General features: G+C 41.7%; 1 long non-coding RNA gene across 7 annotated transcripts in view; it reads right to left on the minus strand.

The window, feature by feature from the left end:
- Window positions 1–15,964, minus strand: part of LOC137341724 (uncharacterized) — a 231,840-nt gene that overhangs the window by 175,551 nt on the left and 40,325 nt on the right. For all 7 annotated transcript variants that reach the window (XR_010967103.1, XR_010967100.1, XR_010967104.1 and 4 more), the window contains one exon: window positions 3,713–3,768. This is a non-coding gene — a long non-coding RNA (uncharacterized lncRNA). The remainder of the gene's footprint in view (window positions 1–3,712; window positions 3,769–15,964) is intronic.

The following is a 15,964-nucleotide window of genomic DNA, read 5'->3' on the forward strand; positions in this document are numbered from 1 at the left end:
ATGACGGGAAAGTTAGGATATTGGAGCTTTAATGCTTTTCTCACCTTGACTTTGCTGATGTGTGAACCCAGACCTTGGACTTCTCTTGTGAGGACCAAACGGGGACAAAGATTTGCATCACTGGACAATACCAGATCAAAACTGTTCACATTCAGCAGCTGCTCAGATATTTCAAGCCTTATACCGCAATTCTCAAGTTGGCGTGTTGAAATGTGACATTATTTGGTTTAGCAGCAGCTCTGGGTATCCAGCAAGGCAGTAGAGAGGCTGAGTGACAAGAGTCAACAATCAATTTGCAGCCGCCAACTTGGAAACGTGGTGAAGATGTCAGTCCAGATAAGAGGCCACCGCTCTAAAATTCCTCCAAACGCAGGGAGGGGGACAAGGTTATTTTTTTTTTAAATCCAAAAATATTTAGACTTATCAGGGTTAAATCCTTTAATTTGAACTCTAGATTAAAATTCATTGAAGTATTAGCGTATGGTTCAGATCTACGTTCAATAATTGTATTGGAAGGAGAAGACAGGCTTTGAAAATAAAAAAACCACGGTGAAAGACCAAGACCTTGAGTATTGGACACAGAGCCTGATGAACGGTACAAGACAACTGGATAAATTAATTAGTCGGGATTAGGTGATGTCAGGTGCTGTTTTTAAAAAGTTTGCACATTGCAGGAGATAAAAATTGATCAGGATACGGAGTTGGGAGGCCCTGGGAAGGAATGGCGCACAGGCAAATAGCTGGCCCGGAAGGAATTACAAAAGTTCCACCAAACCCACAAGAGGAACTTGAACAGTGTACGAACACTGGCAGAACTAAAAGACTGAATCTCAACCTTTGCTCCGTCACCGCACATGTAAAATTACTATCTGTGGAACTCAAGAAAAATATGATCTTCAAGCCTTTCCATGTATTTAATATGCTCATCTGACCTCAGCAAATGTACAACTAACTAAATACAATAAAGATCTTGTTCAGTTTCCAGATTTAATTAGAATTCCCCAAGCATGCCAGCTTCACCATACACAAGCCAGGCACTAATTACACGTGTCCATAGCAACCCTTAGCAACAAACATGGAAAACCTTACATAAAATAGTCATTAAAATGTTGGCTCCACACACTGTACATAGCGTGCTGGATTATAAAAAGCAACAAGCTTTTAAAAAAAAAATCCACCACACAAACAAGCAAAGTCGATATTCACAATCCTTGCACCAAATTAAAACTGCTTGCATTAAAACTTATTTTATGAGCTGGTTTTGGAATGGTGAGGCAGGTCCTCACAGGTTTTTCTCCTCGCTCTTCCTGTCCCTTCCCCATCCCCTTCCCCTCAAAAAAAAAAGGCTCAGTTCCAAATCTCTGCTTTTCCCAGCAGGAAAATGTATTACGTCAAGGACAGGAATTTTTCCACTCGGGAGAGGATTAACAAGCATATCATCTCTCTGCACCGCTTACCTCCCTCCTTCCCCGCCCTCACACTCTCAGCAGAATGTTTAAGAGGTTTGGCAGAGGTCTGGGAACTGGTCACCTGTCGGTGTGGAATTGGGTCCTCAACTGGGGAACAGCACACGACAGAGGAGTCAGACACAGACAACTGTTCCATAAACCTAAACTATCATGTCCAATGCATTGCTGAAAAAATTAATTGATTTTAACTGATTAAACTGGCTGAGCGCAAACCCATATTGACCATGAGGAGTTAAGAATTTAGATTAGAGATTCAAAGAGGGAACCCAGCAAAAGGCTCTACATCACCACTATCTGGAGGGTGATTTTTTTTTTTTTTTAAGGACAACTCCCCCATCCGACCTACACTTAGTTAAAAATCAGAGTGTTTGGTTTTTAATGCATAATTTTTTTTTTTTAAAAAGTGTGCTACAACAAACTGGGCCACTTTCTCCAGGCTTCTGAAGTTGCGTGCTAAAGCAGATGTTCCTTTAGTTTTGTCTCCCAGATCTGCTGCAGTTTCACTCGAAACGTAAGCAGGAAGGAATGTTGGCTGGTTGGAAGCACCATGCTTTAAGACCATAGCATCACTTGCTCAATAGCCAAGTTAACAGCCAGGCACCATACGACAAGGAAGAAATAAACCTCGTCACCTTTGGGTCTGTGATCCCCAATTCCCCCGATACACCGAAAATCACCGACAATGCAACTTTAGTTCATTCTAACTACACCGTTCATATTTACATCATTGCTTGGATTGGTCCTGTGAAATCCAAAGTTCTGAATTTTTTTTCTAAAAGTACAAAGAAGCTTTGTAGAACGTTTGTAGAGAAAGATGCTACCTAAAAATTACTTAATGGACAATTTTGCCTCGACCTAATCAAGCAAATAAAGGAATGCTGCACTGCTGGAAGCTTCCAGTAGATTGGAGATCTTAATATCTCAACAATAAAATGAACCATCGCTCTTAACAATTAACTTAAGATATGCATTATTGGATTTTACATTTATTAAACTTTCCATTTATAAAGATACAGCTTTAAATCAGATTTGATGTTAATTCCCCTTTTATTATGAAAACTGCTTAAATACATGGTCTTTCATTTAATAATTTTATCCAATTAGGAACTGAATTGGAAGTTGAAGGATGCAGGGGAGCTTTCGTTCTCAGAGGCGGGTCTGATTTTGAAGTTGCTCCATTGGGGAAACAATTCACCCTAGATAAGGACTTAAGGAGCCTCGACACCCAGCGTGCTGTTCGTTGACAATCAGAAACAGGCTTTACCTGTAAATTTCGACAGCTCTCGCTCCAGGCCTGTATCCACATAGTGAACAGAAGTCACCCCAAAATTGAACTTGTGAGACACCAGTACTCACCTCCAACCACCCTGAAAAACTGCCCTTAACTCCTATTCTCTGTTTTCTCCATTCTGACCAATTTTTAATCCAGTTTTCCATCCTCTCCCTAACTCCATATGGTACCTTGTCAAAGGCTTTCCTAAAGCCCATGTACACTACATTTTCCCTCCCCCCGTGTGCCGTATATGTTACCTCATCAAAAAAGTGGTTTGTCCAACACAATCATCCCTTTTGAAATCTGTGGCTACTTATTATTATTTTATCTATCCAGATACTTGGTCATTTTATCCTAATTAAGACTTCACAATGTTCCCTAACTGGCTTGTAATTACCAAGACTACTTCTATCTTCCTTGTTAAAAATGGATAGTACATAGCCCACTCTCCAGTTTTCCGACACACATCCACACTCAATAGAGCCCAGAAATCATCTCCTGCAGGATTCTAGGATGCATCCTGTCAGATCCTGGTGCTTTGTCTTTCTCCAGCGTAACTTATCTAAAATGTTCCTTTAACTACCATAATACCACTCCACTTGCTCTCAACCACTTCAGGATTCAACTCCTCTTTGATATCTTTCCCTTCAGTAATGACTATCCTTCTCTTTAACATGTTCGATGGAGTGCTTCAGTGATTTTCCACCATCTCTGCGTGGGGACGGATCACCTACAATTATTGGTGATCGCATTTTCCCCCAACTTCCAACATATTCTCAGCTACCTGAAGAAAAAACAGCGCCATCGTTTTACACAACTTCTTGCATTTAAATACAAATTAATACATCACACACGTCTGTGCAGAAACCACACACAAATCACATTACAGAAAGTCTGCTATTTTGTCCTAAACAGTAACTAACTTATTTCCTACTTCTAAATTATGGTATTTATATAGAGTTGCACCCACCTCAATGACACCTGTGAAGCTTCTCTGGTCTGCATCCTGTGAACTTGCATTTAAACCTACAAGAAAAAGAAATGCATTTTAAAAAAAGGAAAAACAAAGGGGCACTGACTGCTCAAGAATGAGTAACTGCACTTGCTACAAGCTCCCCAGGATCGAAGAGGAGATGCCCTGCGCCTGCCTTGGGGATGTAAAGTGTTCATATAAACTTGCAAATGTGAACTCGTGAAAATGCGCAACTTTCACAAGCTGCAATTCATGTTGCAACTTAAAGTTTTTTTTTAAGAATTTCATTTTTCCACGCGACAGCTCAACATTTCTTCACAATTTAGGCACAGTGGAACTACAACAGGGTGAGCACCTAGAGCACAGGTTTGCAAAGTGGGGCTCCCCAAACCCTTGGGGATCTGCAAGTTCATGAGATTCCTGTATTTTGATGATTTACTAGGATGTTATTTCCGTTGCTGTATACACCGATAAACGTTTCCTACAACAACGAGCACTGTTTTCCTTTCGATAGTTGACACCACCTTTCAGAAGTTAAGACATGTGTTAGAATTCAAATTTCAAATTGGATAACTGATCTTGGATCCAACACAAAAAAAAAGTCAGCTCCCATTGGCAAACCCTCAGCTCTTATAAACTGAAATGAGCCCTTGGGCCCAACATTATCTAGGATAGTGTAAAATGAGTGAACAGACCCATTTATTGTCTCTAGATTATATGTAGAATTTTCACTACATGCACACTTCAGAAGACGATTAATATCAATCAACCCTGACACATGTAACTGACTAAATGACATTTGTTCAGAGATGGTCATTCACAGAAGCAAGCAGTAACCTTGTCCGTGAGACCCACCTCCTGCTCCTTCGACCCTGTTTCCACAAAACTGCTGACCATCCAACTTCCCTTCCTGGTTCCTATGTTGGCTGATATTGTTAACGGTTCCCTCTCCTCGGGTATTGTCCCCCTCCCCTTCAAATCTGCAGTCATCATCGCCTTCCTCCAAAAACCCATCCTTGACCCCTCCGTCCTTGCAAACTACCGCCCCATTTCCAACCTCCCTTTCCTCTCCGAAGTCCTTGAATGTGTTGTCGCCTCCCAAATCTGCGCCCATCTTTCCCAGCAACTCCACGTTTGAACCCTTCCAATCAGGTTTCCGTCCCTGCCACAGCAACAGCCCTTATCACAGTCAATCAATGACATCCTATGTGACTGACTGTGGTAAACCATCTCTCCTCATCCTACTCAACCAGTCTGCAGACTTTGACACGTTTGACTACACCATCCTCCCCCAACGCCTCTCCTCCGTCGTCCAGCTGAGTGGGACTGCCCTCACCTGGTTCTATTCCTAATCTATCCAGTCAAAGCCAGAGAATCACCTGCAACGGTTTCTCTTCCCACTCCCGCACCGTTACCCCGCTCCTATTTTTCGCCTACATGCTGCCCCTCGGCGACATCTTCCAAAAACACAATGTCAGGTTTCACACGTACGCTGAAGACATCCAGCTCTACCTCACCATCATATCTCTCGATCCCTCTACGGCCTCTGATTTGTCACGCTGTTTGTCAGACATCCAGTACTGGATGAATAGAAATGTCCTCCAAACAAATATTGGGAAGACCGAAGCCAGTGTCTTCGGGCCCCACCACAAACTCCATTCCCTAGCCACTGACTCCATCCCTCTCCCTGGCTACTGTCTTAGGCCAAACCAGACCGTTGGCAGCCTTGGCATCCCATGTGACCCCGAGATGAGCTTCCGACCCCATTTCCGCTCCATCACCAAGACCGCCTACTTCCATCTCCGTAACATCGCGCATCTCTGCCCCTGAAACCCTCATCCATGCCATTGTTATCTCCAGACTGGACTATTCCAATACTCTCCTCGCTGACCTCCCAACTTCCACCCTCCATAAACTTGAGCTCATCCAAAACTCTGCTGCCTGTATCCTAACTTGCACCAAGTCCCATTCTCCCATCACCCCTGCGCTCACTGACCTACATTGACTCCTGGTCCGGCAACACCTAGATTTTAAAATTCTCATCCTTCTTTTCAAATCCCTCCACTGCCTCGCCCCTCCCAATCTCTGTAACCTTCACCAGCCCTACAACCCTCCGAGATCTCTGCGCTCCTCCAATTCTGACCTCTTGCACATCCCTGATTTTAATCGCTCCACCATTGGCGGCCGTGCCTTCAGCTGCCTAGCCCCAAGCTCCTGAATTCCCTCACTAAACCTAGCCGTCTCTCCACCTCTCGCTCCTTCTTTAAAGACGCTGCTTAAAACCTACCTCTTTGACCAAGCTTTTGGTCACCTATCCTAATATCTCCTTATGTGGCTCGGTGTCAAATTTGGTTCGATCACACTCCTGCGAAGCGCCTTGGGATGTTTAACTATGTTAAAGGTGCTATATAAATGCAGGCTGTTGTTTAAGTTAGTTAAAATAACACAACAGCTTCGAACCAGTGCGTGACTGATCTCTCAGTTTACATCCTATCAATATAACTGCATGTGGCTTTGAGCTCCCAAACTAACTGGTGCATGCAAAATGACTAATTTTTATGCCCATAAAACCTTTAAAAACAAGCAAGTCTTGTCTTTGAGAAGTCAGTCTGCAAGACAAAGTACTTCACTCAAACAATGGACAGTAAACTCTTCAATAGACAATATCATGCTGATGGCCACCTGTGGTGTGTGACAAATGCTATCTATGCTAGGGCTACTGGGATAGGATCATTTTATAGTCTGGTAGTACACAATAATTGTTTCTAGCACTTGCGTGACTCATTTCCTCAGACGAATACGTCTATTAGTAATGAACTATTTACTTCATGAGGAACTAAAAGAATAAATCCATTCTCCCATCTTGCAATTGGAGAAGCCATTTTGAGGGTAATATTTTTCTTAAACAATCCCATTTTTAAGTCAAGAAACAAAGCACAAAGAACCTATAATAAACTATGGATAGAATTATGTAATTTCAGCAGTCACCCAAAGTTTGTCTAATTACAGAAAATCAGTTCAAAGACCAAAGCCACGGAAGAGCTGACGAAAAAGAACATGGCAGTGAAGGCGGCAAATGTTTCTAAATTTTCATGATATTCGGACTGAATTGGACATTGTGCATTCAAGAAAAGTGCCTGATGTCTGGTAGATACTTCTGCAGGACAGGGCTTGATAATCACTGTGTGGTGGAAGTAACCCTCTTTCTACCATTTGGTAATGAAGCATCCAGGAGCAACGACTCACCGTCCACCTTTCCTTCCTTGGCCAAACCTAATTTACAGAGAATTTAACCTCAGCCAAAAAACTAAGACTGACAGAGATAATGTCACAATTTACTTTGTCATTGTTTAGAATGGGGGGGGGGGGGGGGAGGAAGTGAGTTATTAACTGTAGAAAGGTGGAAATTTACATAAAATACCAAAAAAAAAACAGGCTGAACCCAAAAAAAAATCTTCTAAAAAATGCAAATCATTTCTTTAGAATGACGTCCAATCCCAAAGCAACGAAATGCAAATCATTTCTCCTCTTATAGAGCATTTTGATAACTGATATAACACAAAAGAGTGACACTGATTAATCTCTTGTGTATAGCATTGGATAAGCTCTCGTGCTCCATCTACTGCGCATTTTTGGGATACCTTTCCACCCAGGAATCAGTAAGGTGATACAATGTTGTGTGCAAGCGCAGCCCTGGGTTTATGAGGACCCCTACTGGATCAGAGAAACTGCATGGATTGGAGAACAGCCCAGTTTTATTACGTGCAATGTGCCACAGATCCATTTCATTCGTACATGGACAATTTGACGGAGGGCACCCTACAGTCTATATTACAACTAAAAATATAGTACTAATGCAAAAGATGCTCAATTTGTGAAATAAAAACTTTTTGGAAGTTAGTAACCAGTGGCACAAAGTCTCCTTGGTTCAAATCCAATACAAACATACAACAAAAAGTGACAATAGTAAAATACCAATTGTTTTAAAGCACTGGGACTCAATTCTAAATGAAAAGTTAAAATACTTGGAAGAGCAGTGCAATACCAATAGTACAGAACTGCATTCCTATTTAGAGGGTCTGGAATCAATCCCAGGTCTGACTGATGGTGCAAGTTCACTCCCCTCAATGTGAGCATTACATCCCCTGAACTGCAGTGCTGGATGATGTACTTGGCAGGTACAGTGCACCATTAGCCTTGAAGCTACCACCTCCATTTAAATTCATATTTTTTACTTGTGCGTGCACTAGCTTGCACTTGACACCAGGAGTTTAATGGCAAGATAGGTGCTGCATTTAACAAAGGTAACTGCAGACCTCAAACTGGACATACAACACAGCACAGCGCAAAAATAATTCACAAAATAAGTATTAGGATGCTTCAGCCCATTCAATTTTACACTTTAATAATAACTCGAGTCAACAGGAGCTCACTCATGGACATCAATCCCAATTAGCAAATCCAATGGTTAAAATAGGCAGGATCGATTAACTATACATTGGACGAAGACTGAAATGAATTGCCTTGACCAAATCTGAACAAGTTTGCCCAACACCCACATAGTCACATTGCAATCAACTTATACAATGAGCTCATAAAATGTGTATAAAAGTAAACTTGATAAAAATAATACAATATAAATGAAGGCTGAACCAAAGTGCTCTTTATCTTTGCCACGTAATCCAAGAAATAGCAATGATCCGTTACTCCATGTTTACAGGAAGTACTGAGTTTTCACTAAGCCTATCAAATGTGAGCCCACACCTGTCTCCAAGGTCACCCTGGCACACAGTTCAAGACAGCGACAGCCAAATAAAAAAAAATTCCCTTTATTCTTGAGCGAACATTCTTACATTTTCTTTGAAGTAGTATTTAGCGTAGAATGGTGGAACCTGGTTTGCTGTCCCATATGACTGAATTCTAGAACACAGCTGCCTCCCTTCTCGGGGGGGGGGTTGAGGACAGACCAGGCATTTTTCTGACAAGGAACCAACCAAGCAACAATCCCGATGTTTGCAGGTGCCACTCGGGAAGTAAGAATGGCACTGGCAAGTCTTCATAGTGGGGAAACTATCCTCTGCCTGCAGTTTATGAATAGCACAAAAGCTGCAGAATGGGTATAGAGGGAGTAATGGAAGGAATCTAAAAATACAAAATGCATCACTACAATTCAGCAACACTTAAGAGGTGGTCTCTACATTTTTTTCAGTGGGGAATTCTAATTGGTTGCAGTACCCTAAGGGGAAAAGGCGGAGAAAGGAGGCAGGCTGTGTGTTCCTAATTACTATCCAGTAACTTTGTTGGTTAAGTGCAGGTGTGCGACCTCAGGTGAGGATAAGAACAAAATTGGAGTGAAGAGTAATGCCCTCCATGGTTAATTAGCCCAATACAACGTCTCAGTTCGCACACAGAAAACTGAACCATATACCAGCATGAGTCAGCACTTTCAGGAGAGGAGAAAAACTGCTGAGAAAAATTACATTTACAGAAGAACATTCAGGTCAAGTTCTGAAAACAACCGTTGTACGTGCAAGTATTCCTTGTGAAAGTGACCAATTACGGACAGCCCCTCACATAACCCTTTGAAAGATAGAATGCAGGATCCATATGGCCAGTCAGGCCAGGCTGATTCACTACTAGAACTAGATAGGATAGGCAATAGTTTGGGGATTTGTTAATAAAAATTAATTCCTTGTGCTGTTTGCTTTACCCACTGGCAAATTGAGGTTTCAAAAAAAAATTAACACCATCCTTCCATAACATCACGAGAAAATTAAATGGAACACGTGTTATGCAGCAGTTAAAAGAATGAGGTAAGATCAACTTGATCAATAGAAAAACCATTAATGAAACCACTGATTCTGGAATTAACTTGCATTGAACTATCCTACCCTCTAACTGGCACAATCATTCCTATAGGTTTAAACAATAGCATTAAAAGTGTGCTTCATTTTGGACGAACTTTGTAGAGTTTTTTTTTAAGAACATGATCAGCCCTGCACCATCAGGCTGCAGAGAGAAATTGAGCTTTATATGCCAGATGATGAAATTTTAGTAAGTACATTTAACAGGTCTAACACACATTAAGACTTAGCCAAGTAATTAATAAGCATATCTCTGGTATACAAGCTTACTCATGCGTTGTAACTACAAGAGTTCTTTTTGCTTTGGTTTTTCTCCTTGGACTTCCTCCCATAGTTCCTGACGCTCAGGACAGGTGATCAGTGCTGCTCTTAGCCCGTTACCAAAAACATGTGGCCATTGCTGCCTTTAGCCAGTTGCCAGGAAGCATGCTACATGAGCCAGATGGACGCTCTCCTGCCCAACATCACTCGCCTACCCACCACACAGAGACAGCCGCCTAGCAGCTAAGACATGACAGAATGGAGGGATGCAGGCTCACAGTGCACTGAAGCCCTATGTCAACACATCAGGTTTTCAACAGAGCTGTCTGCATTTTAATGTATTGCTCAAAACAAACCAGAAAAGATGCAGGAGGCAATTCAGTGACACCGCTGACTGGAGTATTTATAAGCACTTGCGTTCTCTTCCCAAGGCACCACTGCCTTGATCAAAGTACAAATGGTCAGTCAACAACAAAAGTAGCTGGAACACCACCAGGAGAAACTGAAGTTGGTGAAAGGCGGTTGGGCTCAAAATGATGGAAAGTCTCTGCATTGGCTCCTGTAACGCCACGATGAGAAAAAACAAAGTTTACCCTCCGCCGGTGCAAGTATTGCATTACTCTGAAGTTATTTTTCTTGTATATGTAACGGCACCATGTTGCTATTCCTTCACCCAACAAGCATGTCAATCACACCATCCATCACTTGCTTGCACTTAATGAAGCTGAGCTGCTTTCATTGGTCCCAGGCTAAGCAATATACTTTAAATCATGCATTTTTTTTTAAAACAAGAGTTTACCACCACAAAATGTTGATCTAGTGATGCTGCTCACGATTAATACAAATCTATTTCTCTTTTTCAAGTGATCACCTTGATATATCTTTGATATTACACGTGTCAGCTTCTGGCAGCTGCGCTCTCCTGCTTTTCTAATGACGCAGGTACAAATTTATTTTAAAAATCATCTTGATTTAATGCCAGGCTCATGCTTCAGATCTGCTATTTTGCATTAGGTTTTCTGGCTGCTGGCATTTCCAACCCAGGCTATTTATCTTACTTACTACTTCAATACACTCCCACCTTTATCCTTGAGATTATGATGTAAATGAAAACCTGTTAGCAGCTGTTGGATTATCCTGTTCTCAGCTTTTTGACAGCCATTTTGCCATAGTCCCAACTGCAAAATTATACAACTGCTCCCTTGTATTTAAGCTTGTTGACATGTGCACCTGAAGACAGACTCCCTAAGCTGGCAACACAACATTTATGGTGTAATGGCCAAAAAGAAAGTTTTGAAGTAGGTCAGTCAGAAAAACATACGTGCTCTGCCTTTAAGCAGAATTTGAACGTCAACCCCTTGATATGCTCGGCCTTTGTTGAAACTTTGCCACTCCTACCAACACCATACATGCTAGGCATTTAATGAAATGTTGCCATCCCAGTTTGTACGGAATAATTGGTGTTAAAAAAACTCAAATGACGTCATAGTAAAACATTAAAGAAAAAAAAATCCATACAATGCAGAACAACTCTCAACACCTGAAGTAAAAAAAAAGGTTTACATCCAGATGGCAAACCTGAATTAAAAATATTCTCACAAAAAGGGACATATGGCAATTTTCAAACTTTTAGGGGGTGGGGGTGGGAGTAATGACCCTCTGCAAGTATTAGCACATTCCAGAGGACCCCCACCTTAACTTCTAGAAGACCGTCAATTTGGAAACCAACAGGATACATGCAACGCATGGACCTGTCCTCTCAGGTGCTGACGAACCTGCTACATGTGCTCCTTTTGCTTCACATTTCAACATTTGCAGTTTTTTTTCTTATTATCTCGCGTTGATGCAAAATGCATTTTGATTAACGAAGTTTCGTTCATGCAACGAGCATCTTATTATTACTTCTCGACATTCATCCAAGTTACAGATGGTGCTGTGGTGGGCAAGGGGCCAAAGCACCGTGAAACCAATAGAGCTTTGAGTCACCACAGAAAAACCAACCATCAACAGTTGGTCAATAGACAATGGCTGCGCGATCCACGCGGCCACCAATATAGTTTGTGCATTGGTCTATGGAGGCACTCCCATCAACACTGCCGACTCAGACTCTGTCCTATGTTTGTGTCATGGATGAATATAGTTGTTGCATGAATTAAATGCAAGGTACAGCCCACAGGGAGGGGGGGAATAAAAACACAAAACCAAAACATATGGATGGCGATCCAGCGCAAGAATGGATCGCCATCCATATGTTTTGGTTTTGTGTTTTTATTCCCCCCCTCCCTGTGGGCTGTACCTTGCATTTAACAGACCTCCTAAATGGGAAGTTCATGTGTATCGTTGGTTTAGACTTGATAACAGCCTGCCTGGGTTCTTAGCTGAGGAAAGGGCCAGGCAGGTTTTCAGGGCTTCCAAGACTAAATTAGAGGAACAGAGTTTTCTGGAGCTTCAGGGTTTCTCAGCTGCGAGCACTCTCCACTATGGACAGGTCAGGTTGGCATTTGGAAACAGGGAAATTTGCTGGGAGCCAAACCTCAGTAACAAAACCACATTAGCACAGATCAGCCTCCAAAAACAAGATGAACAAATCACAAAACTAACTTTCCTGGCATTAGTTAAGAACTTAATAAAAAAACAATAATCACAGTCATTTTAAAAAAGCAGCTCATTCTTCAAACAAACTGACTACTCCTCTTAATTAGAAGTTACTTAATTCAAATTACGGGATAATCCGTTTGTGTTTTTAGCATAATAATAATTTTGAATTAACTTGAGTTGACTATACTGAGTTACAAAGGGTTTTGTCAGTCAGGTGAAAAGCAATTGCTTGAGTCAATTACACCACATAAATGCAGCCGCGTTGAACACTGCACTTATAAAAATTTATCTGTTCCAACGCTCCCACAGACAGTGAAGAGAAAATCCTCGAGTACTGAAAGTCTGAAATAAATAAAAGAAAATAAGCTGGAAATGAACAGTCGGTCTGCCGGCATCTCAAAAGGGTAAGAGACTGGTTAATGCTTCAACAAAAAAGGTTTTCACCCAAAACATCAACCAGCCTTTTCTCCTTCAGGTGCTATTTAATCTGCTGTGCATTTTCCAGCATGTTCTGTTCTTATTTGGAAGACATAAAATCCTTTAATATATGCAATTGAAACGCAGAGAATTTAAAATGATCATGTCGATGCTACAACACAACCCATGATTGCTAAGTCCTAATTTTACCAGCTCCTATTCTTCAAAATACCCATCCACAATTCTTCTAACTTCTACACAACTTCATAGTATCATAGTATGGTACAGCACGGGGGGTGGCCATTCGGCCCATCGTGCCTGTGCCGGCTCTTTGAAAGAGCTATCCAATTAGTCCCATTCCCCTGTTCTTTCCCCATAGCCCTGTAAATCTTTCCCCTTCAAGTATTTATCCAATTCCCTTTTGAAAGTTACTCCTGAATCTGCCTCCACTACCCTTACTTCACAGAAGTTAATACCTGAGGAATCTCCGGTCTTACCCACCCTTGTACTACTACAGCCAACTGAAGCCAGGATGGTGGCTTCATCTTATCCTAGAATCCATTTTGACCAGATGGATTTCTGGAATACTGTAAGCACTGCAGAGCTCTGCACGTTTCTTGGAGCATGTTTATTAGTGTTCCTGGTGCATGGAAGAACAGAGCACAAATTGAAAACACAACTGCAACTGGGCTTCCCATATCTGGGAGGATTCAGAGTACGCCTCGCACAAAGCTCGTGTCTGATGGGTGACCCTTCTCTCATCTCTAGCCTCTGATCTCTTTTACCCACCACCCAAAACATCAACTATTTTATCTTCCTCTATTTTAAACACTATTATGGCCCTTGCACCTCTCAACTTTCATCTCCAAGCTCCAAACAGGCCATCTTGCGCACTATTCCTCTTCCCTGCATAATAACTGTGTTGAAACCAAGAATCATTACAATTCTAGTTCACTCTATTGCTGGGCCCATGAACTGTGGATCTCCTTACCTTCCTCCCTTCTGCAGTCAGCAGGCGTCTAAAATCCAAGCTCGTCACTACCTATTAGCTACTAACCGATTCGCATTTAGTTGTCTCCTCCCCTACTCCTTCCAACTCCAGTGGTGTCCCTGTACTGTGGAATTTGGTCATTCCAAAGTACCTCAATTTGAATAAAAGGCAAGCAAACTAGAACTGCCTAAAGATTTGGTTTTAAAGGCTTGACAGAGTTTGCTCAGTACAGAATCAAGAAGAAGCCGAACACGCAAAGATAGAATTACACCATGACACTGCAGCACAGCCCAACGTAAACTGTACATCTCGAATCATTCACCACAATAGTATATTCAATAACGTTAAACAGTACACAAAAGAAAATGATAGGAAGGGGTGTTATGAAAATTACTCTGCAATACTAAATATAGTATACTACTCAGGGCAAAGAGGTTATTTTTGTAGTGCAGTCTATGTGGAAAATAGGACAACATATTACGGTTAAGTTAACTGCTTCAGCTTATAAGAAGGTAAAAGGAGGAAGAGAAGGAGAGAGAAATTACACGGTCAGCATGAACATTTCCACATTAGGTACGGAAGATAACTTGTCTTTACGAAACTTACAGCGTCTATTCTTTATGCTAATATGGATAATGAAGTGTATGACAATCAGACCAAATTTGCATGCGCTTGTTAAGTGGTTTATAAAATAGACTGCCCCCTTGCTACTTAAGCTCCACAAATGGCTGTTATACAAGTACAAGAACATGGTATTTTATGTTTGACGATCGATTTTCTAAATCCCCTTTTTCTGCTCACTAAGGTGAAGGATGTCAGTAACAGGGATTGATCCCCTCTTCCCACATTGGGCACCAAATGTCAGCATTGTACACCTCCAGGTTAGGCATCACAAGGGTTAACTGCACCAAAATTCCCTTAGCTCTACCCCAACCTCACCGTGTCCCCACTTCAACTATACCAATGTAGCTTTTTTTTTTCCATTTCTGAAATTAGCAAGACCAAAGCCAACTTGTTCATCTCCTGCCAGAAACTGGACTTCCTTGCTTCAGATTCCATCAATCTCCCCAAATGCTTGCTCAGGCTGAACCAGATGGTGGGCAACCTGTGTCCTGTTTGACCCTGAGCTGAGCTTCAAACTCCATGTCTTATCCATTATCGAAACCATCTGCTTCCATCCCTACATCACCCCCAGTGAAACTAATTCACACCTCCATCACCACCAATCTCCATTGATGTAATGCCCTCACCAGCCATAAGTGCTGCTCACCCATCAAGCCCTCTTCACTGATCTCCAACGGCTCCCTGTCATCCAACACGATTCAGAATCCTCATCTGCATTTACAAATCCCTCCATGACCTTGCCTTGCTCCAATCTACCTCTGCAAACTAAGTCTCAACTTGTACGCTCTGCTCCTCCAATTTTGTACTTCTATTTCTTCCTCCTCCTCCTCCTCTCCCCGCACACCTCACTCTGCTTCACTGTTCGAGGCAGAACCGTCAAGACAGGCTCCGCTCTCTGGGATTCTCCTCCTAAACCTTACGACCTTGCTGCATCTCTCTCCACCTTCTAAAGTTTCTTCTATAGCCTTCTGCGACCACACCTTTCCATAACTATCTGTGCTCATTACTCCGACGCCTAGTAAATATACAATCTACAAAAGATTCAGCCTAAACTTCAAATGTTTGAAGCATCTCAAGGACATGTTTCACCAACGATGTTAGAGAAACAAACAAAAAAAAAACAGCAATTTAGAACCATATCAATGCTAAGCTTCTCAAGCCATTAAATCCATGTTATTTTCCAAATGTAAAAATACACCTATTCTCGCCTTAAGTACTCTGTCAGGACTTGTACATCTTATAAATAAAGCAAGACAGATAGCACAGTGTGGCACGATTTTGTAAAGATGCTTTCTTTATTATACATTGGAAGAACTGTACCGCAGCTTATAATCAGACTGGTTTGACTTCAGATTTCTTCGTATGTTCAAACGCCTTTCTCTGGCTTCACGTTATGTTTCCCTTAAGCTTGTTATGAAAGATCTTTTTTTCAAAAAAAAATTACGCCAGAAAAAGGTCGAATAAGTGTATTTGGCACATTTCAGCATTCCTGTA

Source organism: Heptranchias perlo, chromosome 24 (genome assembly GCF_035084215.1).
Source record: "Heptranchias perlo isolate sHepPer1 chromosome 24, sHepPer1.hap1, whole genome shotgun sequence".
Lineage (NCBI taxonomy): Eukaryota > Metazoa > Chordata > Chondrichthyes > Hexanchiformes > Hexanchidae > Heptranchias > Heptranchias perlo.